The sequence below is a fragment of the Chelon labrosus genome (assembly GCF_963514085.1).
Source record: "Chelon labrosus genome assembly, chromosome: 10".
Taxonomy (NCBI): domain Eukaryota; kingdom Metazoa; phylum Chordata; class Actinopteri; order Mugiliformes; family Mugilidae; genus Chelon; species Chelon labrosus.
The window spans coordinates 25,526,636-25,550,824 of record NC_140360.1 but is presented as its reverse complement, the minus strand read 5'-3'; the positions used below and the strand labels follow the sequence as shown (position 1 = coordinate 25,550,824).

General features: G+C 41.4%; 1 protein-coding gene across 1 annotated transcript in view; it reads left to right on the top strand.

Annotated features, from left to right (window-relative positions):
- LOC311494634 (nucleolar protein 4-like) overlaps positions 1-24,189 on the top strand; it is a gene marked incomplete at its 5' end in the record, with an annotated part of 134,706 nt that overhangs the window by 10,586 nt on the left and 99,931 nt on the right. The window lies entirely within an intron of this gene.

Here is a 24,189-nt window from a genome sequence, read left to right as displayed (position 1 = left end):
CGCTGCCCTTGCTCAGACTACTGGTGAAAAAGCATCAGCCTAAAACAAAAGCCCAAAACTTTATTTTCAATTAAACATGGCAAGATTCAAACTGATGCTTCCCCCCACTGTGGGACAAATAGAGGATTATCTTGTCTTATCTTAACAATTCAAGGCAGAGCATGTCTTAACTTCTTTTTTTTTGGTTCAGCTCTTAAAGGATTATCACCATCAGTATGTAACATACATTTTTAAACAGGTGATAACATAACAATGTAAATGAGCATTTGAGCAACATTTCATCTCTGGCGGGCCACGTTTCGCAGTTTAGTAAATTTGTTGCTCATAGTGTGAACAAAGCATTAAGTGCTCTGCTACAGGATGCGCAAGACATGATAAAATCCACAGGATGGAAGAGGCTTTTCATAGAGATGTGGTTGACTAAGGCTTGGTTTATATTTATGCAACAGATCTCTGCAGTGCCTACATTGTAGCCTACCTGAGTGGACTACACTGTTGTGAGCTGTTGTACTTGTGCTGGTGTGTGTCGGCACTGTTCTGTGTGATTTCTCTGCCATTCTGTTGTGTACTGGTTACATGCCTCTGTACCCGCGCTGGCCTTGCGGTGGCAGTGTAACTGTGTTTGGGTTTGTAAATAATTTTCTTGGGTTTAATTGTCCTGATCAGCCACACCTAAGGAGAGGCGGATACCAGTGGATGGCTGGAAAGGCCTCAGGAGACAAGACACAGCAGAACCTCACCACATGTCGCCAGTTGCTTGTTTGTATAGCTTCTTTTTCCACTTCATGTTGTAGTCCAGTAGATAGGAAAGCGCTATATTAAAGCAAAACCATTTATACACTGGTGGCTAATGTTGGAGCTAATGAATATTACTTGCACTGAAATCCCTCTGAAAAGAGAAGGATGTTGTGGATGCTTAACAGACTTGTTTTAGACGGATGGAGAATGTTTTTCTAATCTTCGGCCACAGAGACGTGGACAAGGAAATTCATTTTGGCTCAATATCACAGTTGCTGCCACTGTGATGTGGTGTTACATTTCTGGGGTCAGAAATAACAGCACAGCATCTGTCTTGCTTCACTGTCTATAGAGAACAATGAAGTGTAGCAGGTTAGAGCCCCGTGAGATACAGTTCGTATCGTTAGATTTTTTTGAGACATGTTTAAACTGATATGTGGCGTCATGCTGTAGTTACTGTGCTGACATGGCTTCTAAAGACCAGTTGTGTTTATACTGACCCACTGAGGACAACACTTTTAAAGTACTTGGTAAACAGTGTTTAATGTACTTTACTTTAAGGCTAATAAGGTCACTGCCTGTTTGTTATCAAACTGATGTGTAACACGGTGGAGGCAAAGCATCTTTACTCATTAATTGCTTCTGTAAATTTATAACTCAGTAATCAGATTTCTGCCTCACATTTGTTCAGTGTCCCATATAGTGTTCTGCTCTGTGATGAGGATGTGTCTGCTGCAGCCTTGATAACTGACACTTTCTCACAATGTAAATATATGTGTAACCAAATATCAGTGGTTGTAGTCATGTCATAGAGAGCCGTGCGTGGTCTGTTTTTGTTTTTTAGCACACCCTGCACCAGTTTCTCTGGTACATGTGGAGTTTGAGACTCCAGTTAAAGAAGGAAACGCTGAGTGGTTTGTTGGGACTAATAATAGTTGCTATCTAGACACTGGTGTCAAGTACATGTGATGACTACTTCCTCCTCTCTGTGCTGTCTTCAGCCATAGCAGTTGACTGACTATGGATGGCTAGTTTTAGAGTAGAGTGTTATGTACAGAGAGTATTTTACTATGTTTTCTTTTGACGTGTTAGTCAGAGCTTTGTGAAATAACATCCACTTTGCTCATGGACAGCCATTCCTCCGATTTAGAATTAGATATCTAGGTTGACGTCTTCTGGTATCGCAACCTGAAAATATTGATGGAAGAACTGCTTTAGACGTGGTGACGAGCATAGGTGACTCTGCAACAACTTTTCAACAGGCACTATTGAAAATGAAGTTAACCGATATGTCGTTCACTTCTGATTGGTAACAGAAAACAATTAATATGATACAGACTGACAAAATGCAATTGCTGCCCACGTACAGAAATTTATGTGGCAGCTCATTTCTCGTTCTCGAACAAAACAGACAAAACTATTATTATTTATTTATTTATTTTTTTAGTACCAGCATGGAAACACGATTCGGTTTATTTGTCCACTGCTTTGTAGCTGACAGCAGGTTGCTCGGGGACTTTCCATCTTCTGGTTGCCTAGGTAACCTGTTGTATATTTCCCACCCCAAATGTTTTCCGGTATCGGTTGGTTAGTCCAACCGATGTTCTATGCCCGTTCTATGCCCTAATAAAGTCAAATAAAGTTTTTTTTTCCAGTTTGGGCAACTTGTCTCCCATTGGTCGTTCCCTCAACTGCGTCATCTCAAAGTTGATATTATAACCACAACTTTGATTACAGCCAATATAACTGCGAAGTGCTGCATTTTAGCAGTCTGCAGATGTAGGTGGTATAAAGGTGGTATATTCTCCAGATGAAAAAGGCCTAAAAAGAAACAGACTAGAATGACTACGTTCAGACATTTGTTGTATAGAATACACAGTAACACTGAAAGTGCCGTACCTATTCTATTGTTTGTCTCTGATTGTGTACACAGTGCACAGATCAGCTGGTGAATCATACACAGGCAGAGAAATAAAGGAACATCCTTGTATGCCAGCTTGGGTAATTAACTCTACTGTATTAAAAGATAAAATAAAGTGTAGGCTTACACTGTTCAGTTCCACTGTGTTAATGCTTATTATAAAACAGGCAAATGTTTAGTTTGTCTTTGCTGGCTGTAGCTCAGGGTGCAGACACATGAAATGAAAGCTAGTGGTGGACACTAACTTCACCTTAGTGTCACTGGTGTACCCAAATCATGTTTCCTGTCAGTGTTTTGCTCATGTTTAACGTCTGCGTGTATCTCTGTGTTAATTAGCTTTTCTCATTTCTCTTTGGTGTGAATGTGTTCAGTTGCAGGATCTACAGCGATGTGGTGTTTGTTTTATTATTTTTTTGCAGTGACTTGGCCTCTCGTTACACTTGCTTGCTTGCAATGTGAAGGTCCCACGAATTGAGGCTTAATGTATTCCCCTGCTGCCCCCTTGATTAGTTTTGCTGGATGAGAACAATGCCCAAACGGCTAAAATGCAAACTGTGATATCCTCAGATGAAGGCTGCTGTCTCATTCAGATGGACCTGATACACAGAGCTGTGTTGACTTGGAAATGACTCCAATAAACCAGGCCTGTCTGCGCTCTTATCAGCACAGTAGAGGGATGGCAATGGGTATGTTTAGGTAAACAGATGGATGAATAAAACCTCTGTGTGTGTGCATGTGTGTCTTCTCTGTCCTCTGTTAGCAACTATACAGACAATTTGTCCCAATGAGAGGAGGAGGAGGAGGAGGAGGAGGAGGAGGAGGAGGAGGAGGAGGAGGAGGAGGGACAGTGGCTTAGCCTACACACACACACACACACACACACACACACTGTAAGAGTGCTGTCCGGTGCATCTGGGAGTCTAAGAGGGTGTTGTTGTGCGCCTGCTGAAGAAGGCGCAGCTTAATTGGGATGGCCCCTTCTATCAGGCCTCAGTGATCTCTGCTACCTCAAAGAGCCCCTTATTCCGTCATTATAAAAACCCTAAATTGACAGAAATTGGTAGGACTCTGGTGTGTGTGTGTGTATGTGTGTGTCATACCCTGCCTTTGACCCTAACCTATCACAAGCCTGTGTCTGAGTAAGCAACTGTTCATGTGTGCCAGGGGTTATGTGAGGGCCAGATCTTGGGTGAAGCAGCGGGCACACTGTAGGAAAACAATGGAGACACCAAAATAATCTCTGTGATGTCTTTAAGAAACTCGGCGCTGTCCCATAGACAGAATAACGACCAATAACTGCCTCCTGGGTGATTTTGTTGACCCCCTGTAAGCGTTCCTGTGACCTGCGTTTCAGTCTCTGCCAACGCTTTGGAGAAAATACAAAAGCTGCTCTGTTCAAGTTTCTCATCTTTGCTCATTTTTGTCCTGCTCTATACAACTATACTATATATATACTATACAACCTTTTACCCTTTTCTACTAAATATTAGGATGAAGTTCAAGCACAGGAGAAAGGGTTTTTGGGGACACTTCTGTTGTTGCACATAGAGATCAGATTTCATTGAGTTTAACAGATTTATTTACATTTGAACAAAACATCCTACAGCATGTAGAAAGATGTATGCCAATTAAACAAGAAGTTGATCATTTATTAATTAACTAAAAGAAGTACGAACTGCAGACAGAATGTGTGAAAGAATGAATGCACATAAACAGGAGCTAACAGCAGCACATGTAAAATACATTTGATTTAGAGCTTAACTGAATTAATTGACAAAACAATTATATACCAAACATTCCACAGTTTCTAAATCCATGGTTCTTTTTTGCTTTTAACAAAAACCTAATACTCCAAAAGAAAACAAACACTGTTAAAACTACTTTCTTTGCTCTATAGACCAATCGATGAATTGATTCATTGAAAAAAGAACTGTCAGATTCTGAATCAGCTGCCATTTTCTAAAAATAGCGCTAATAGAGCTAACTTAGCATTTTGATAATTACAGTGTGATGGCTGCTCTCAAATCTGGGAGATGTGCAGCTGTGAGGCCTGTTACCATCGTTCTCTTCCACATACACTGTTCCATCATTGGAGGCACACTAAAATCTATCCAGGCAAACTGGATAGATTTCTGTTACTGGCTCATGTATTTCTGGTGTCCTGAAAGAGCTGCAAAATGAACATGCATATTATACCCGTAAGAAATTGGCCCCCACAACTTGATAAAAGCCACACACACACACAGACACACACCCACACAGACACACAATTACCTCGTCTTTGTTTGGTGGATCAGTGCAAGTGTCAGATGTCTTGGAGCACAATGAAAGGTAAACCCCCGCAGTTTAAGAGCTGCTCAGAGACAGAAGGGGTGACGTGTGTGTGTGTGTGCGCGTGTGTGTGTGCACGTTTGTGTGTGTGTATGTTTCTGGACACCTCTTGCTGAGTGGCTGTGTGTTGTTGACCACAAGTGCAATTACTTCATTGAGGGTCCAGACAGAGAGTGAGAGTATATCCGACTATGTGGGTTGTTAGATAAGCATGACACGAACCTTGAGACTCCATTAAAGGATCATACCTCTATTGTTTAGATAGATATCTCTCTTTTGGTTTATTGTGGATTGGGTGTGTATGCAATGTAATGGCAATCAATGTATAGAGGACCGTCCATGACTGTAGGTCCTTCCACCAAATTCACCACGCTGATAGTGGGCTTGGAGTGTCAGATGAACCCACATAGAGCAGGGTCAACCAGAGTCTGGAACATCCACTAGAGACCAACTATAGACTACAAAGAAAGGCACGCTTTAAACTTACTTTTGAATGATAATGATACAAAGAAATTAGAAACAACAAATGATTGTCACATTCAAATGAATTTAGATTTGTTTAATGTTTAGTGTAATCCAGATGCTGTGTGAAGTCTTAAACATCACTGCATCAACGGGTCATTTAACTGCAACCTCCAGCCCTTCAGTGGATATATCAACTCTTGATTAGGAAATTAAAAATGCCAACATAGCCAATGTCATCTGCTCTGTTCCAATAATTCATATCCACTAGGTTCTTTTGGGCTGAGGGTGTTGGGAAAAATTGGCATTTTTAACTACAGTGGACAACTGGGGGAGGGTGGGGGGTTTCTAACACGCCACAAAGGTTCCCATCCAGAACTGAAACATAGATAAATATTCCCTCCATCTTTTCCACTTGGTTGTATGTTATATTTTATGGCTTTATTTCAATTATATAGAAAAGAACCTCCAGACCTACCTGCCAGTGTTTATTTTTTGTCACAAGTAAAAGAAAGAAGTTTGAAATTAATGCATGTACAATCATTTCTAAATTGATTGAAGGGAAATGACTGTCAGGGACAGACACACTGACAAGCTGCTGAAATTGAAAAGACAAATTTGTTTCTCATTTTCACCACCTCCGCTTTCAGTCTAACACAGAGAAAGTTGACTAATATGATAAAGTACTGATGTAATTTAGACATCAGTCTGTGACACCTGTGAACTCACCTCTTTCTTAAACTCTGGCTAACAAACAGTTTTCAGGAGATAAAAATATTTTCTTTTAATTGGTTGGATGAAACAGAAAAACAGAACGTGATTACTTCTGCAGATCGTGCTCAAGGTCTTAATTGGCTAGGCTTATTTTAGACGGTTGCCATGCCTTCACGGATTTAACAGTAAATACAGCTCAGTATATTCTCACTGTAAACAAAGAGTCTGAAATTCTCAGTGTTTCAATGACTGAACTCCGTCACCTGATGTGTACACTGAACTAATTAAAAGTAATAAACTTCAGGACAACTTTGGAACTTCTCACTTTGTTCTTCCACTTTGTTCAGTTACACCGTTTGTGTCGCAGTTTTGTCTTTAAAGAAGCCTGGAATAGAAAAGTAATTAGAAGGTGATTCTGTACATCCATAGTTTCAGTGAAGGTTTTCGTGTAACTACACTTTTAGATTGTCTTCTGCCTTTTCAATACATTTTTTTTTATCATGTGAACTGTCACACTTTATATTAAAACAAAAAAGAATAGAATATTTTTCAGTTTACAGAGCCAAAGTACCTAATAAAGGATTATTTTCTCTTATCTAATAGAAAAGACTTGGTATGAAATAGTTGATGCTGAAGTATTTTTTCATTTGGGTCTAAGATGGAAGCTACAATGTGAAGCTCAGCTGCTGGAGTGGAGCGCTGCTGAAAAAAACTACCTTTCAGCTGGATCTTCAGTGAGTTACCTTGAGTTGTGCTGGTATTTTTTGCACAGTTTTTTCAGACGGGCCTCGGCTCACCTCCCCCTCTGCGTTCTCCTGTTGCCATGGTGAACAGCTCCTTCGGCCGTGGTGGTGGTGAAAAGAAATTAACACTGGCCTTAATTAGTCTGCCAGGCTTCAATTTCCACCTTCATCCCTCCTGCCTCCTGCTTCTTCTCCTCTTCCTACACCTCCTCGCCCGACCTTCTCCTCCCTCCCGTCACTCCCCTCTTCCACCTGGAAGGCAGACTGGCGTATTAACACCAGCCACTAGGCATAATTAATGAGACCAGTTGGCCTTCTAGGATTATGAACAACTTTCAAAATTTGATCCACACCACTCCTCCTTATTTCAAATTTAAAACTCACCCGCTAACTAGAGTTTCTGGTCTGATGATAAAACCACCACTAACACAACAACGCACACATGGATGATGTGATATTCCACAGATCAACATGTTGGTTTGTTAGGTACACCTTGCGAGTCCCTTGCTGGTTTGACTGCTTTAATATGTTGTGCCAGAGAAACATCTCTCCAGCATATTGGTCCATATAGAGCGTTTCCCTGTCATGTTCATTAGTTTGGGCTGGTGTGAACACAATGATCCCACTCCGTTCCAGAACAAATTACCTGAGCTGAGCCCAGTCAGAGGGGGTGGTCTCAGGTCGCTTTCAGACGCTCTCCGAAACGGTTCATTTGCAGAGCACACATTACCCACAGGTCGTTATATCATCTCTTGTAATTACATAGCCAGTCAGTTTACCCGACAGAGTTATCTGGCACCAATTTGTTTTTTTCTCATAAGTACATAAACATGTATAATTGTGTAGCCTAGATGCTTGATTAAACCAAACATGTTCACATACAGAATACTGATTCATGAACCAGAGAACAGCAATAAGTGCCAGTACCACTCTTGCTGCTGATGCTATATTTTCAGTTACATTATTTCCTGATTTCCTGAAATCCATTTTTTTCCCCCCAAAATTATAATCAACCGCAAAACTGTTTGCAAGCACGTAGTGTTGAGGGCGTGTCAGAACTTCCTTTTGATTGCTTTGTCTGGATTGCCCTGTGAACCAGACTGAATCTACGTTAAGTGTAACATAGCAACAATATTGTACAAACTACTCCCTGACAAAATAAACACCCTAGGATGTTTCTGATGTATGAAGCTACACATTTCTGATCTATGGAGCGCGAGTCGTCCTCCTTCTGCTGCTCTCTACTCCTCCCCTCCTCCCCTCCTCCCTCCTCTTCTGTCCCATCTCCCTCTCTTTTTCTGTCCCTCTACCTGGCTGTCTTCAGACAGATGGGTCCTCCCATGTGAGTTGGGTTCTGCTCAAGGTTTCTCTGTGTTGAAAGGCCTCCGTCGCCTTAGTGCTTTCTCTGGGGGTTCAGGCTCGGGGTTTAGTAAAGTGTCCTGAGACTATTTACTTGTCCCTTAAAACCCTTTTAGTCTTAAACTTGCAAATAATATTTTGCTGTTAGTGTATGGAAGCGCCATTTGTGGATCTTTATAATTCTCAATGTCTGAATATCCCATCAGTACATGTATTTATCTTATTTACAGTAAGTTCACTGTGAACTCATGGCCCAGACTGGCTTTTCAGCATTCTGATTCTGAGTCTGCGTCCTGTCAGACACTTCTAGCCTTGTCTTTACAGGCCAATAATACATTTAATCCATAAACATAATATCGCACTGCTAAATTATTTTGTTTTTAAAGTGTATGTTTGTCGAAGATTGTGTGCAGTTTATGTTACACGTTTGAAAGGAAGGATCAGAGAGAAACAGACATATACAAGCAGAAACATATCCAGTCTGCGCTGTGAACAGAAAAGATCTCAGTACATGAAGGCTGGTCTGTGGACAGAGGCTTAGAAGGTGTGTGTGACCAGACCCGACTGTTGGTCATCACACATCGCACAAAACATGCTCTCACTGGAAACTCTGTCTTATTCAATTCTGCTGTTATTAAATGAAAACACCAACAATACACCAACTGTTAATGTGTGAGGAAGGAGTGTTAGACTGGTCTGATAGTGGGAACGGTGTGAGCTCTTTGTTTGTGTTCTCGTATGTGTACTTCCACTACCAGCTCCTGGGTCACAGCTACTATGGTTCCTGTTCAGATTCAGATTCAGATTTAGATTCAAAGGACTTTATTTATCCCAACAAGGCAATTCATTTAGTTCATTGCTTTCTGCCAGTTTGCTGTGTTGGTAGTTGGGTTGTGTCAAGGTCCTCCTTTCATGGATGTTTATATGCAGTTTTTATTGCGCATGTTCATCCATCCTGCAGCACTGCAGTTACACCGTTAAGTTCCATCAAATTTCCACAGTGGTTTCCATTTCTGGCTCTTCACAGTGGCTTGAAGCTTGGATCTGACAGGCAGAGTTATCCATCATTAATGGTTGAATTTCATTTAGTTACCTAAGTTTCCAGGTGCTGTTAATGTGCATGCAGTCCTCTATATCAACTGGTTTGGTGCCAAAAAACATTAGGCTGTATAGTGTTGTCAGAAGGTGAAGGTATAGTCTCCATTACACAATAAACAGACAAAGGTTGTGAACCAAGAAAACAAATACCAACCAACCAATAAACTCAGCGGCCTTTCCTTTTTTGGACAATTAAAGACATTCTGTTGGATTGCTTGCTATTTCCACCAACCTTTTAAAAAGCAAACCTTCAAATTTCCCTTTAAGACATGCTTATGGAAACAAGGCTAATGTTGTGGCTGACAGGATCCTTTGAATCATATGCAGGTGTAATAGACAATCCTCATGTTTGCTGTGAAAAACCCCTGAAGAGACAGCATTTTATATTTGATATAGATTAATGATCTGTAAATTTAAAGCAGCACCAGCTTATTAAACGTGACCTCATGCCTCAGCCTGCCAGTGCCACAGTAACTGGAAAGTGTTCAGCGTCAGCGCAGTTGTTCGGTAGGAGCAACTGAAAATACAAGCACGTCTGATGATCCTATGTGAACTGATCCATGTGAGGATCCACGTGAAGAGACATGGCTGTGGTCCATGACTGACAGAACAACAAATTGTTGGTGAACCACAGTCACCCACAGCTTTTGTTGCTGTCTTTACATACCGTAAAGACTTTTGAAAGACGGCTGGGGAGCTGCAGCTACAGGTGATGAACCAGCTCACCAGTTTCTTACCTTTCATTTCTAGTCTCTTCATTTCTTTCATTTCTAGTCCCCTGTCAGTACCAACAGCAGCCTTTAAACTGCCCTATCTATTAGTAGATGTGACAGATTTTCTCCCAACAGACGGTGGTTTACTGCGTTCTTGTCATGCCACATCCTATTCCCTTAAGACAAGCTGATCAAATCTCATCTAATTCCTAAAATATCTGAAGCAACTAAATTGCACTGGGAACAAAAACAAATGAAGATGTCTCACCACTGGTTGAATCATTTTAAGAAAGGCAAGTCTTGAAGGTTAACTCCAAATGACTTATAGAGACAGATGTTTTGTGCGGTGAAATTAGTTTTTTCTCTGCGTTTTGTTGAATTTGACACTGCGATCAACTGAGGAGTGAAGGCCGGGCAGTGATGAATAGACTGCTGCTGTGGGCATCGTACACTGCCAAAGAAATCTGATTTCCACCTACGCTGTCAGAATCTGATCTGTCTACGTCTTTCAAACAAACGGCTAAGGAAAGCAACCAGTGTAATTTACTTGTTAATGCATTTAGAAAAGTATGTTTTGAATGGTAAAAACTCCCTTTGTGTTGTTGTTTTTGCTCTTTCTGTTTCTATATATATATATATAAAGGGGAAAATATATTTGTAGCTTTTTATTTTAGGAATCATATTTATAATTTTCAAGACATTCTCCTTTTTTGTCGCCCCCTTGAAGCTGAGTAATCACTGCACTGATTGGGTTGCAGGACCAAAGGCCTCCATGCCTCCTCCTCCACCACATTGATTGGCCGAGTAGAGATGGCTTTCTCCATCGTGAACCAATCCTAATCAGACTGGCTTGTTTCAGAAGCGGCATTTTCTTTTCATGCTACTTCAGTCAAGCAAAATATGATCTGGTGAAGTGAAGTGAAGAAAGAAGAGTGGGGATTATAAGACTGAGATATTTTGATGTTGTTCTCAAAGAGTGCATAAAGGAAAGGGAACATATCTCCCTCCATCTTTTCCTCTTGGTTGTTTCTTCTTAATGTCTGAGCTGGAGTTAATGGGGGGACTGGAGAATAGTTTGCAGTCTTTTGCTTTGTTTCACAGAAGGACGAGCACGTTCTCCTGCTGGTTTAGACCAGGCTTGTCTCTGGAGGGAGGAGGAGGAGGAGGAGGAAGCGGAGGGAGATGTTCTTGTGGGACATTGGGCTTCTCATTATCACATCTTTCTTCTTCCTCCTCCTCCCTCCTCCAAAACACACATCCCACCTCCCTCCAGCATCCGTCCTCTTCCATTCTCACTGTCTCCCCACGGACACACCGCCCTCTCCTCCTCTTCTCCTCCTCCTCCCCCCTCGGCTCCACCGATCCTCCCTTCTTTCTCACAATGCCCCTTTCTCTGCCCCGCTGCCAACACAACACTGCTGGATAATTAGCTCTGTGCTCCTCACATTTGCGTGTTTCTGTGTGTGTCCGACATCTCCCATATTGCAATCATCAACATCGCTATTATTATTCTAATCATAATAATAATAATTAGTAACATCATCTTCACTATTATATGTGATCTGAAAGGCTCCAGCATTTCTGCTTCATCTCCTTCCTGAACTGCTATATTGACTGTCAGTTTGTCACACGTTGACACAAAACATGTCACTTGAAGAAACTATATTCAGTGAGTTAAAGAAAGCTTCCACAAGAAAGAGAACATGTAAACACAGTATCAGTTAGTCCTGTAAGTTAAAAGAAGCGTACAAGCGTTTTCTTACCTAATGTTTCTGTTGTCAAGATAGTATTTCCCAATTAAAATTGTTATCTTACACCACTATGGTTAAGGTTGGGGAATAACTGGAGAGTTGTAAATGTCTCGCCCTCAAATTAAGACTGGGAAACACTTTTTGTTTAGATTATATCTAAAAAAAAGTTGGTTGGTACCGACTTCTTATTGGCACTGTGACTTTGTTTTATGTGTCTATTAATGGACAGGAAGCCAGGAGGCAAAGTTGTTCTAAAAGTGGTCGATTGTCAAATCTGCCAGAAATAACAGCAGGAGACAACGTTTTTTTCTGAATAAATTCAATAGAGGAAGGTGACCAAGATGAACCCAAGTTTTCAACATTTTCAACGTTGCTGTCCACATCCCTGCTTTGTTCATCTTTTCAGACGCTTGTTTGAACAACTGCTTCAACTGGTTGCTTTGCTACCTTCATGTTATCATTCGATGTTTACCCCACGGGGGCGCAGACAGTATGTATTTATGCCAACCAGAGAGAAACGATCAGATCAAGTGTTAAATGGTTATTAGGAGCTAATATTTTCCTACTAAACTGATTATCAATGGTTTACACCACCCCTTTCAGTCTCATTGAAAATTCTTTCTGATCGGGTCAGTCCGTTCTGATTGAGATGGTTACTAGAGACATTTTCATCTGAAGTGGGATGCTCTCTAACAAATCAAACTGCTGTTCTAACCTGTGGGGTAAAGAGGAGTGAATAGCTGGAAGAGAGATCAAAGCAAGGATGCATCTATGGGCAGAAAAGGATAGAAAGGCCAAGCAGAGATTGAGGATGTGTAGCGTCTGTGCAGGAGCGCATGATCGGAGGTGTCAAATCCTCAGGAGAGAGAGATGGAGAAGTACCAGAGATGATGGATAGAGAGATACGGTAAGACAGTTTGATTGGAGGCTGCTGGAGAGAGATGGATAGAAACAGGTCGCAGCGAGCAGGATGGATGGATGGATGGAGGGAAGTGAAGAGAGGAAAGGTGGAGGGGGAAGTCTATGGGTTTGTGTCATGGCATGCTTATGTAGCTGCCTTTTGAGCCTGCCGTTGAAAGGAGCGGACAAGATTATCGGTGACTGCTGCTCTCAGTACCTCAGACAGCATCTTTTAAAGCAGATTGTCAATGCATCCTGTAGTTTACTCCTCGTATCACTTGTCCTACAAACCAGAGCCCAGATCTGTGACTACGTGACTGAGCAAAGACTATGAGGAAAAAGTTTGCTGCTATCACCATATTGACACAATATTATTCTCGGATTGCCAGCTTTTTACTCCACACTATCAACATTTATGCCTGTTATCTGTACTTTATCCGTCACTTTTTATTTGAACATTATGAATACCTTCCAGGTGTGTGAAAGTGTGTTCTGTTGTCTCCATTTAACGAAAACATCATATCTCTACCTTCTTTATGATATTTATTCAACCTGCTGCTCAGTGTGGCTGTTCAGGGCAATTAGAAACACATTAGATTTCCAGTGTGGTCGGTGACACATCTAATGAACCGTTTCTGTTCAAGCATAACGCCACACTTCCTCTCACTGGATCGCCTGCTTTCTGTTCCAGGCACAAAAACAGGGGGGGCCCTTCGGAGCGGCCCCCAGGGGACAACTGAAGAAACTGCTCTGAGCATCTCCCTTTTATGCTCAGTCTTTCCCCAATTCTTCATCTATTTTTCAAAATTCACCTTGCACTCTGCGCTGTGCGTGCACTCTGACCATCTCTCCTGGAAATTACCTACCGCACTTGTCTCAGTATTTTCAGTGGACTTGAGGTTACATTTAAAAAGATATAGTTCTAAAGTATCACACATTTTCATGTTAAATTAGGTTGGCCCTGTATATTTGAGCTATATTTCTGTCTTAGTCTGAGTCGTCTTTTAATCTGTCACACTGTATCTTGTAGTATTTCCCACAAAGGGACCAAGGTGGTGCCTAGGCGTGCTGACTCCTGCCATTGCAGACCGTAATTATAGATGAAATCTCAAGAATGAATTAATTTGTGTAAAATCTGCTCTTGCCTAAGCCAGTTGGTGTCCTAATTTAAAACTAGTTCACTTAATTAATAGTCTTGTTTGTCTTTATTTTTAATTAAGCTTCACACCTGCAATGTGCGACCACACTGGGAAAGGAATTCATTTTTCTGTGTTGGCAAAAGAAACATGAGGAAACGAGGCAGGCACAAAGTGAAACTTTTTCATCTGCCATAGACAAACTCTACTTTTTACGCCCCACAGCAGCAGATTCTGTTTCCTGCTCATTTTCTCTTTGTTGAGTTGGAGGTTAATTAACCAGCAAACAATGCCAGTGTTATTTGCGTGTTGCAGAGCAGCGAGACAGACGCAGTTAATTAAAGCCTTAGTTGTATTTGCTTTGAAGAAGTTGACATTTACCGTTACCAGAAAAAAACACGGTATTGGGTCATTTGTTCAAGCGCTAAAAGCAACACGTGTTTACACCTTCCTGACAAGATCTTCAGAATAATGACTGTCTGCATTGTAGTCACAAATGCTGGAAGCAGGTGGTTTTAAACCAGAATCTCAGCTTTACCTGAAGTTTATTTACCTTAGCATAACCATAGACATGGAGGTTCAGGAACACTTATATGAAAAAACTTTATATTTTATAAAGCATACATGGTTTATTTTTCAGAAGTGAAATCAGTCATATTTCCTTTCTTTTCATGTTAAACCTACGCTTCTTGACACTGTAGCTCTGCTGGCAGTTTCATCGCCTGGCACTGGACCACATAGAGGTCGATGTTTTTGTCCACATTGCGCGGTAATTTGCCAGCACTGCGTTATTCTGTGTGTGAATCACGTCAACGAGGGAAAGCTCCTGACATTTCGTACTTGTTTCATTGACATTGTTTATCATGTGTTATAGCTGCAAATGTTCCTGATATGACACATCTATTAAATATTAACGCTGTCTTGACTTACTGTTGGCCTTCCTGAGCTGCTGCCAGTCGCTTTTTCTCCTGCACTGCAGCATGGTACCTCGGGGCTGTTAGTGGTGTGTGTTTCTGGGGTCTGTTTTGTGTGTCTGAGTTGGTCAGCATTTTTATTTGTGTATTGTGCATATTTGCAGTGCGCGTGTGTGTGTGGTCAGTGAATGTGTCTGCACATGGCTGTGTGTTTGCAGCAGTCGTCATGCAGGTTGTTTGCCGCTGCTCGCTTGAGGCTCAGCTCACACTGCTCTATGTGTGTGTGTGTGTCTCTTGGATAAAGAGGGGTAGAGCGGGAGGATGAAGAGCAGGGGTGGTGATGGTGATGGTGATGGTGATGGAGAGGAGATGTAGAGGGGGCATTTAGCTTTCACTGAATGGACAACATGTGTATCCTAGCAACAGGCTGGTTTGGAAATGGGATGGAGAGAGGAGCCGAGGGAGGGAGCCCACAAAAAGAGGGTAAATGAAAGAAAGAGAGCGAACACGGCTGCTTGAAATGTGTGCGTTGGAGGCGGTGGAGGTGGAGCCAGGTCAGAGGAGCGTGATGGAGGGTGAGATAGAAAGGTGAGGCCTGTGTTGTGGAAACTGAATCAGTACATATGAGGGAAAGACCAAGAGGAGTGTCAACCTCCACTGCAAATAATATTTTACACAAAAGCCACTAAGTGGAACATCTTCCAAGTTCCAGGAAAATTAATATTTAAAAAAGGACTTTTGGTACAAACCATAGGCCTACTTTTAATTAGAATGATGGTAACTATGGTGCAGTTGGTGTCAAATATCCCATCTATATAATCTAAATATCATATACAATCCTCCCTGTTTTTTCACTTAGCACTATGTCGTGCCAGTGAGGTGTCCAGTAATCAAGAAAAGAAAAAGCCTGCTGTTATTCTGTATTTCCTTTAGTGTCAAAAACATCAGTCTCAGTTCTTTTTTCAACGCTTCCAGCTTTCAGAGCGTCTCATTCTCAGGGATGATGATGTAAATCTTTCAAAAATCCCTACGATTTAAAGCTATAGTGCCGGAATTACATACATAGACACGGTATGAACATTCATTACAATCAGGATCTTGCAAAACAGGTTTCCACAATGCTGATTATTTTAATCAGTGCCAGATAAATCTCTCTGTGATTCTTAGTTTTAAAACTCTCTTCTGTGGCAACATTCCTGTGCCAACACACCGGTAGCAATATGTTTTACTTCAACCAGCAATGACTCTTTGTAGGGATGTCCAAATCAAGTCCCCCCCCCCCCCGGGGGGGGGGGGGGGGGGGACTTGATTTATAAAGACTATAGGGGATATATAAAGGCTTTTCTTATTTTCCTTGTATTCTTGTATTCTCGTAGATCCCTGAGCCCTGTGCGACTGTGTTAAGTCATAGCTAATGTAGCAAGGAGAGGATAGCTCATACCTTGTCTCCAGAAGCTCCAACACACTGGGCTTGTCATTCATCACCATAAACTCTTTAACAATAATAATGTAGTATGTTTCTCATCACCTGACGAGGAGACGGAGGTTCTACAATGTAGTGAAAACATGTCTTAGGATGGATACTGTAGATTTTAAGCAGAAATACTATGAAACAAAGTAGTAGCAGCTGCAGATAAGTAATATATCAGGCTTTAAAGGTCTTCATTGTTGGTTTTGAGAAGTGGCAGCTTTACCCTTTAATTTGTATTAATAAAAAGTAATAACAGGCTTATAAGCTAAATAAATCTCAGTGTTCAGTTCAGTGCTTTTAGACATACGCTTGGTGTTAGAAAATAAAATGAAGTCTACAGTATGGGGAAATACCTCGCTGTGTGTTCAAATTGTGGCACGAGACCTAAAATTGGGTCATGGGTCTGCTGCTGGTGAGCAAAGAAAACGATATGTTTTAATGAGCCCGACCCCCAGAGAGAGAAGCCACATGTCTCACTGGGTCTCTGGTTGCCTAAAAATAGTCGAGTTTTAGAGTTTCCGTAGACGCGTGTGTATTCTGGCTGCGGCCGCATGCAGTCCTCTGTGTTTGTGTGTTTGTTTGCGTGCAAGCCCAAATGTGTCCTGGAAACAGGCAGCTCTACCCTCGCACCTCTCTCTCTCTCTCTTGCTCTCTCTCTCTCTCGCTCTCCCCTCTCTGACTTTGACCCTTCTGCTAGGCCGGTAGGAAGCTGGGGGGGGGGGGGGGGGGGTTGCCGTTTCTGTGTGCGTGTGTGTCCAACGCATGCTGTGCTGTCCTGTCTGCTGCGCCTTAAGGTGTCCCCTGATCTCTCACTCCTCCCCGCACCCACCCCCACCCTATGGCCCACATAGATGAGTGTGTGCGCGCATGCTGTCACATAAGCTACAGTCCCGGGCCAGTGATGTGCCCTACAACCGCAGAGAGGAGAGGTGGGGGAGGTCCAGTGTGTGTGAGTGTCATGTTAGTTTGTGTCTCTTTGCATGTGTGTAATTTAATCTGTGTATATTTGTGCACACTTTATTTCTTGAATGTGGATGTTTCGTTGCTTGATTCTGTATATTGTTATTTTGTGTGTGTGTGTGTGTGTGTGTGACAAAATGCCTCCACATTACAGATCACTACATTTTATTAAGAAAAGGTTTAGCCTTGAGTCTCCACAAAATGAATATAAGGTCCTCTGAAGTGATGGAAACACGTGTGTGTGTGTGCTGGTTTTGCGTCAAATTCAGTCCCTGTATCAGGGACAACGAGCATGGGAGCAGACAGTGTAGGACAAACATGTCCTCTCTTCCCATCTCACGCCTCTGAGTCCTTTGAGTGTGCGTGTGTGTCCTGGAGCTGTGTTGTACAGTGGTCCAGCCCTTATGTGCCAGGGAGATGGAAAAGGGCACTGCTGGTCTGGCACGCTGTAAATATGCATAAAAAAAAAATAATATTGCGTTTGAGGAGCAGCGTCACAGTGAGTAGACCATTCATTTGTGTCCCTACACATGTCAAGCTTCCTACTATACACACAGAAGTAGAAATAAAGCAATTGTTAAGCTTCATTCAGGCATGAGAAATGTGCATATTAAATGAAAACCCCAGAAACGGTCTCTTACTTTTCAGCTGAAATGGAGCGTATTACTATGGTAACAAATAACAAATACCCATAGACAGTCCTTGACATTGCGCGTTCATTTTGTGAATGACAGTTATTGTCAAAAACTTTATCTTTTCTGTGGAGATTATCAAGTTTGTCATTTCAGTTCCAATGAACTCTCTGTGGCATGAAACCATGGAGACAAAAGCTGAAGCTTTATTTTTCCATTTTTCTTTAAAAGATTAAGATTTAGACACTAAAAATTCTCTCCAAACAGCTTTGCTGTACAGCTGACAAATACTGTCGTCAACAATAAGGTTTAAAAGCAGCCCCATACCACCATTAAGTCTTTTAAGTGTTGGGTTTTGCCTCTCATTCTCCATTTAAGTCGACGTTCCAGGATGTGTTTGCCTCTGTGTATATTTCCCACTGCAAATGTTTCCAAGTGAAACAAGCACACCTATTGCTAGTGTATAGATGGAGCTAGCTCTTCTTGAAAGAAGACATCCTCAATAACGACTGTACATCTCGATTCACCCAATGCTCAAAGCCTGCTGTCAAAGTCATACACTGTGTTACCTTGTGGTAAACGTTAGGGGAACTCTGTGTTTGCGTCGTGTCAGTCAACTGTAACAGTCACTCCCAGTGGTCAATCAAGTTGCCAAATGTTTTTGTCCTGTCATCGCTACAGGTTGATTGTAGGAAGACTTCAGGCTGTAACTGAGGCTGGAAAAATGACTACATCACATGTAGGCTTCACATACACAAGTTTAAATAATAATACTGTTGTTTTTTCTCCTGCAGACGGGCTAAAACTATAAGGCAGTGAAGGACTGTGTTTATTTTAGTAAGAATTGCGATACAACGTACGTGTTCAGATAGCACATTGATAATGCAGTAGTTTATCATTTATATCTTTTCTGCTCTGCTAGCATTAACTGTTCACTGTTTAAACTCCCTTTCTTATTAAACTAAACCTTCACTCCTTTAATCAGTGTAAAGTGCGTTTTATCCAGTTAATAAGCATATTTCAGAAAAGGATTTATGTTTCATTATTTCTTTGTTTGGTCGGAAGAGCACGAGAATTGGCAGCGATGACAACCATGGCTGAACAGACAAAGAAACAAACCACCTATAGATACTCTTCAACACAACCCCCACAATGAAACGATGTGAAAGAGGCAAATATATTTATGTTACAGCACTAGTTGTGTACAAGCACAAGTTGGGTGTCCCGTAGCTAAACACACTGCTAGCTGTTGTACTTTGTTCAAAGTCTAATTGACTGTTATGATCTCCTGTGTTCCTTCCTTTGTCTCATTTCCACTCCTCTGTCCCACTTTCATCTGGTCCTCTTCTGCTTCGTCTCCTTTACCCCCGTCAGCAGCAGCCAATAAGCACCCTATGTCTTCCTTTCTTTTCCTTTTTCACACCCTCCTCCTCCTACTCCTCCTCCTCCTCCTGCTTCTCTCTTCCAAGCAGTTGTAATGGCATTGGAGAAGGGTGGGGGAGTTGGGGGGCGGGGGGGGGACACATTAGAAACATCCCTCTGTGATAAGCTGCAGCTGGTTACCATAGCAACGCTTATTACCTGCGCCCCGACACTGGGGGTGGCGAGGAGTAAGACAGAGAGAGAGGTAATGGGTCAAGAGATAGTGTCCTGATTGTGTGCGCGTATGATTGGGTGTGTGTGTGTGTGTGTGTGTGTGTGTGTGTGTGTGTGTGTGTGTGTGTGTGTGTGTGCGTGTGCGTGCGTGCGTGCGTGCATGTGGGTGGGCGGGTAAAGGCTCTAGTTCATTGACTCGTCATTAGATGCTCTACATCTGTTGAACGCTGCGCTGGGAGCAATGCTTTAGAATAATGATGACACACACACTGCCCTCCACCTACGTACATATCCACAACACCCACCCCCTTACACACACACACACACACACACCTGTCACCCTGTCTCCCTCACACAGGCAGGTAGACAGGCCTCCTGTCGCTGGATATTTAACACAGTTCACAGACATCGGAATCGCAACAGCTCGTGTCCTGGGTCCTGTGGCTTTAAAATGAAATATATTTTCAGGCTTTCTCTTCGACATTTAATACTGTGTGTATGAAAGTCATCATGTTCTTTGTATCCATGTGTTTAGAAACTGGGTTTTTGCATAGAAAATAAATAAAACACTTTTTTTATGTTAACACTGGATCAGATACTAGTCTCTCTGAAAAACAAGCTGAAGTTCTTGGTTTGGACCGTTTGTTTGGCAACTCATTACACTCTGGGAATCTGTGTTCCAAGTTATTGAGTATTTTTGTAAATTAACGTGATATTTTGCCATGTCTTTGAGCTCACCCAACACCTTTTTGGCCACTGTATGTGTATATTGATCTATCATCGCATGTCTCTGAAAACACAGATGAAGCTCAGTCTTTGACTCCGTCTTTATTTGAGGACATTAAGAGGTGTACACACAGGAAGAGACTAGCAGTGATGAGGCAAAAAATGGACCATGAACGTTATTATAATTCTGTGATTTGTGAGCGATGGTAGGGGAGAAAAACCTCCCACAACGCAAAATGGAAGGTTACCAAGTAGAACTAACAGTTTGCAAGTTCACATATTTGACAGCTGTGTACAGCATTCACCACAAGGAAACGCCGTCCATGACTTTGGTTCCTGCCACCAAATATCCTACGTTGATAGCGAGCTTGGAGCATCAGGTAAACCCAGATGGAGCAGTGGTGTTGCTGACAGTATTTTCTTCTCAAATAGAGATCGTTGATGGAGAGAACAGCTAGCTCTGTCCATATACTAGCATATATATACGGAACCTTAAAATATTTTAAGGTTCCGCATGTTTCACTCAGAAAAATTGTGGTGGGAAATATACAAGACGGTTACCAGGGCAACCAGAGCCTGGATTGTCCACAAGAGACCAACTCTCAGCTCCAAAGAGATGGACGACCAGCAAATCACTGTTGTTTATCCAAATGTGGACAAACTGTTAGAAACTGTGTTTTGTTCTTTTAGTTTTAATGTAGCTTTTACTTTAATCTAGTCAAGCTTTTCATTAATTTGCCTTCGTGTTATAAGAAAGGCATTACATTTTCATTTAATAGTGTTTAAGACATTCGCTTGGCAAATAAAATCCACATGAACTGACATGGACATAAAATATATGATTAACAAATGTAAGGGTGCATCTAATGATTATTTTATCAATAAATCTGTTTACTGGTTCATTTGTTAATGATTCCATTAATTGTCAAAACTTTAAACTTTAAATTCTCAGTAGTCTCTCAGTATTAAAAAAAAAAAATATGCTTAGATCCAAGCAGCGCCACCACATTTGTCTCCATGCTATAAGGGACCATGAAAAAGCTACAAGCAGAAACGAGAGACGGGCTGTACCAGGTAGTTTCTATCCTCTAATGGAAAAACGAATTATTTTACTGTTTTACCATCTGCTCAGATTTGCTCGCGCATGCGTGTGTGCTTGTGTCAGTATTTCCTCGAAGACTCGCTGCGTTTACTAGTGACTCAGTTATTAGAATCCACACGCACATACAAACACACACACACACACTACAGCCATAGTAACCAAATAGCTGACCCCCGCACAGCAGATGAGTGTAAGTTTCTTTTTATGTTTCAGACATGTTTGAGTGTGTGTTGTGTGTTACATCACCTGTAATCCACAGGCATATGTTGAGTCCTTTAAGCAGGTAGCCACACCCTCTTTCTTCTTTATCCGTCCATCCATCCCTCTGTTAGTCTCATATCTTCTTTCTCCTCATTCTTCTTTTCTTCTGGCTCTTGTCTCTTTTCTCTTTCTACACACTTTTTTGTCTTTGCCCAAAAAAGGCACATTCAAACTCAATGTTATCACCTTTAAAGTCCCTCTTTGTTTTCTGCCTCACACTCCCACAGCCTGGTGGGAAAAAAGGAGGCTCCCAAGACTTCCTGTATTCCCAGGACTGTTTGTGCCTGTGTGTGTGCTAGACAGAGGGAACGCTTTGTCCTTTGGGAAGCATGGTTAACATACAGTAGGTGTAGAAGTCTTCCTCTAATTCTGAGCTGCTGCAGTCAAGTATAATTACACATCATGAATTTATTTCACACCATTTAACAGAAGAGAAAATGGGCATGTCAGCAACACTGAAACATTTCATTACTCTTTGAATACCTGCAGCAGTCCAACACTGCTAAAATGACACCAATGCCACTCCATACGTTTTTAGAATCTACATGTTATAATTATTAGAAGTAATTTCCATGTAAAAGTAGGAAAGGTGTGAATGTAACCGTTTCATTAATGGTTGTGAGAGTTTAAGGGTGTCAAATTCTGCTGCATTAGGATGAGCCTTCCTTCAGTGCTGCTGATTATTGATAATCAAACCATGAAGATGAGCAGTCATAAGTTGACTCAAAGCAGCTTTCAAATATATCACCATGTAGCCTGTGAGAACACGGTTCATTCATTTGGTAGTGTAAAGAATATGAAGTAGTTACATATGTGTTAAGAGTTAAAGTTCCCACTGAAGCCAGAAGTGTTCCATCACATTAAAATGCCATGGCTGCAGCGACAATCAGGAGCTCATATACAGAGCTAAGACCTTAAACGGATTTACACAGGTGACCCATAACTTAAACACAAACTGGTAGATGTCTTAGTGATAGCGGTAACATAGTAAAGACCTGAGTCAGTGACAGAGCTGTTAGTTAAAATGAAAGTTCTCGTTTTCATTTGTGGCAATGAGAAAGCGGGGTGGAGTTTTCAGTTCACTCACTGTGGTCTGACGAGAGTCTGTGAAGCACCGTGAAGAGACCACACTCGAGCACTGACTGCTATGTAAAAGGACTATAGTGTTTGTTTGATAGCTGCCACTTTAAATGAGTGCTTTTAGTAGCTTTTAATGTTTGTGTTCAGTTGTTTTAAGCTTTTCATTTATGTGGTGTTGTATATAAAGTGCCCTTGTGCTACATGAAAGGCATTTAAAATGTTATTGTGTTTGATAGATGAGGGTCATTTTCACTTAAACAACAATCACTTGATTTATTGTTGAAAGTGAAACGTCCCTCCATGTGTTACCCTGTGATAACTGACGTTCCAAAAGCCCCAGATATCTACTGAACAATGACACAAACTAGGAAAAGCTATAAATCCCCATATTATTCAGCCACTTCTCTGAAGCTTTACTTTCTCGGGCTGACAGTAGTCTTTACTTCCGAGGAACTTTTTTTTTTAATTGCAATGATTACACGGCCACTAATGTTCCACTAATAATCAAAATAAAATGTCTCATCTAACCACCTCAATCAGAACTGGACTGATCAGAAGGAATTTTCAGTCAGACTGAGATAGGTGGTGCAAACCTTTGATAGTCAGTTCTAAAGGTAAATATCAGCTGCTAATAACCATGTAAGCACTTGATCTGATCAAACTGCTTGGAATAAACACATTCTTTCTGTGCATGTTTGTCCCATGTGGGTGAAACATCAGGTGACATAAAGAATTTCCAGGAACGACAGAAACACGGATATGGCAAAACAACTAGTTGTTCAAACAAGTGTTTGAAATGAACAGAGCCAGAATCAGTGAGGGCAGTGAAGTTGAAAACGTGGCTCCATCTTCTTCTATTGAATGCATTCAGTGTTGTCAAACTTCTTTTGTTATACACTAGTGAAAAGGAATTCATTATAATATATCAGTAGTTGTACACTAAATAAACCCTCCTTCACGACTGTTCTGATGTTCAGTTTATGTCGAAACACCATCAGAAAAGTGGTAAACTGGACTGATTTAAACAAAGAAGTGTTTCTGTTATTTAGCCTGGCCCATCAACTAAAATGGGGTTGTCAAAATAATGGAAACATGTGTTGGTATAACACAAAACATTAGTAGTACTACAAACCGCAGCCTAGTAAATAGAAACCAATGCTCAGGACCATAACCTTCATGTAGCTAAGATTTAGTGCAGGACTATTATATTAGTATGCATTCACTACGTCTCTCCACATTGGCCAGAACCATTGTGTGAAGGACGTTCTATTGAGATTGATGTTTGTGGCACCCATATCTTATCAGATTATTTTATTCAGCGTCCATGTCAACGGTTAAGTTGAAATCTCTGATCAGAATTATTTCAATAAAGTTGAAGAAATATTGTCAATGTAGACACAGACATTGTCTAATTTCTCCTTAACTATTCACTAATATCATTTGAGTAAGTGAGGGATTTTCAGTGTATATCCAGGGTCTGTTAAATCAACTTTAGATATGAAGTTTGCAAGTTTCTAGAGGCAACCAGTGATGTTTTTCACAACTGAGTTTGTAGTAGGTACCTGTGCTTCTTGGGTGGGA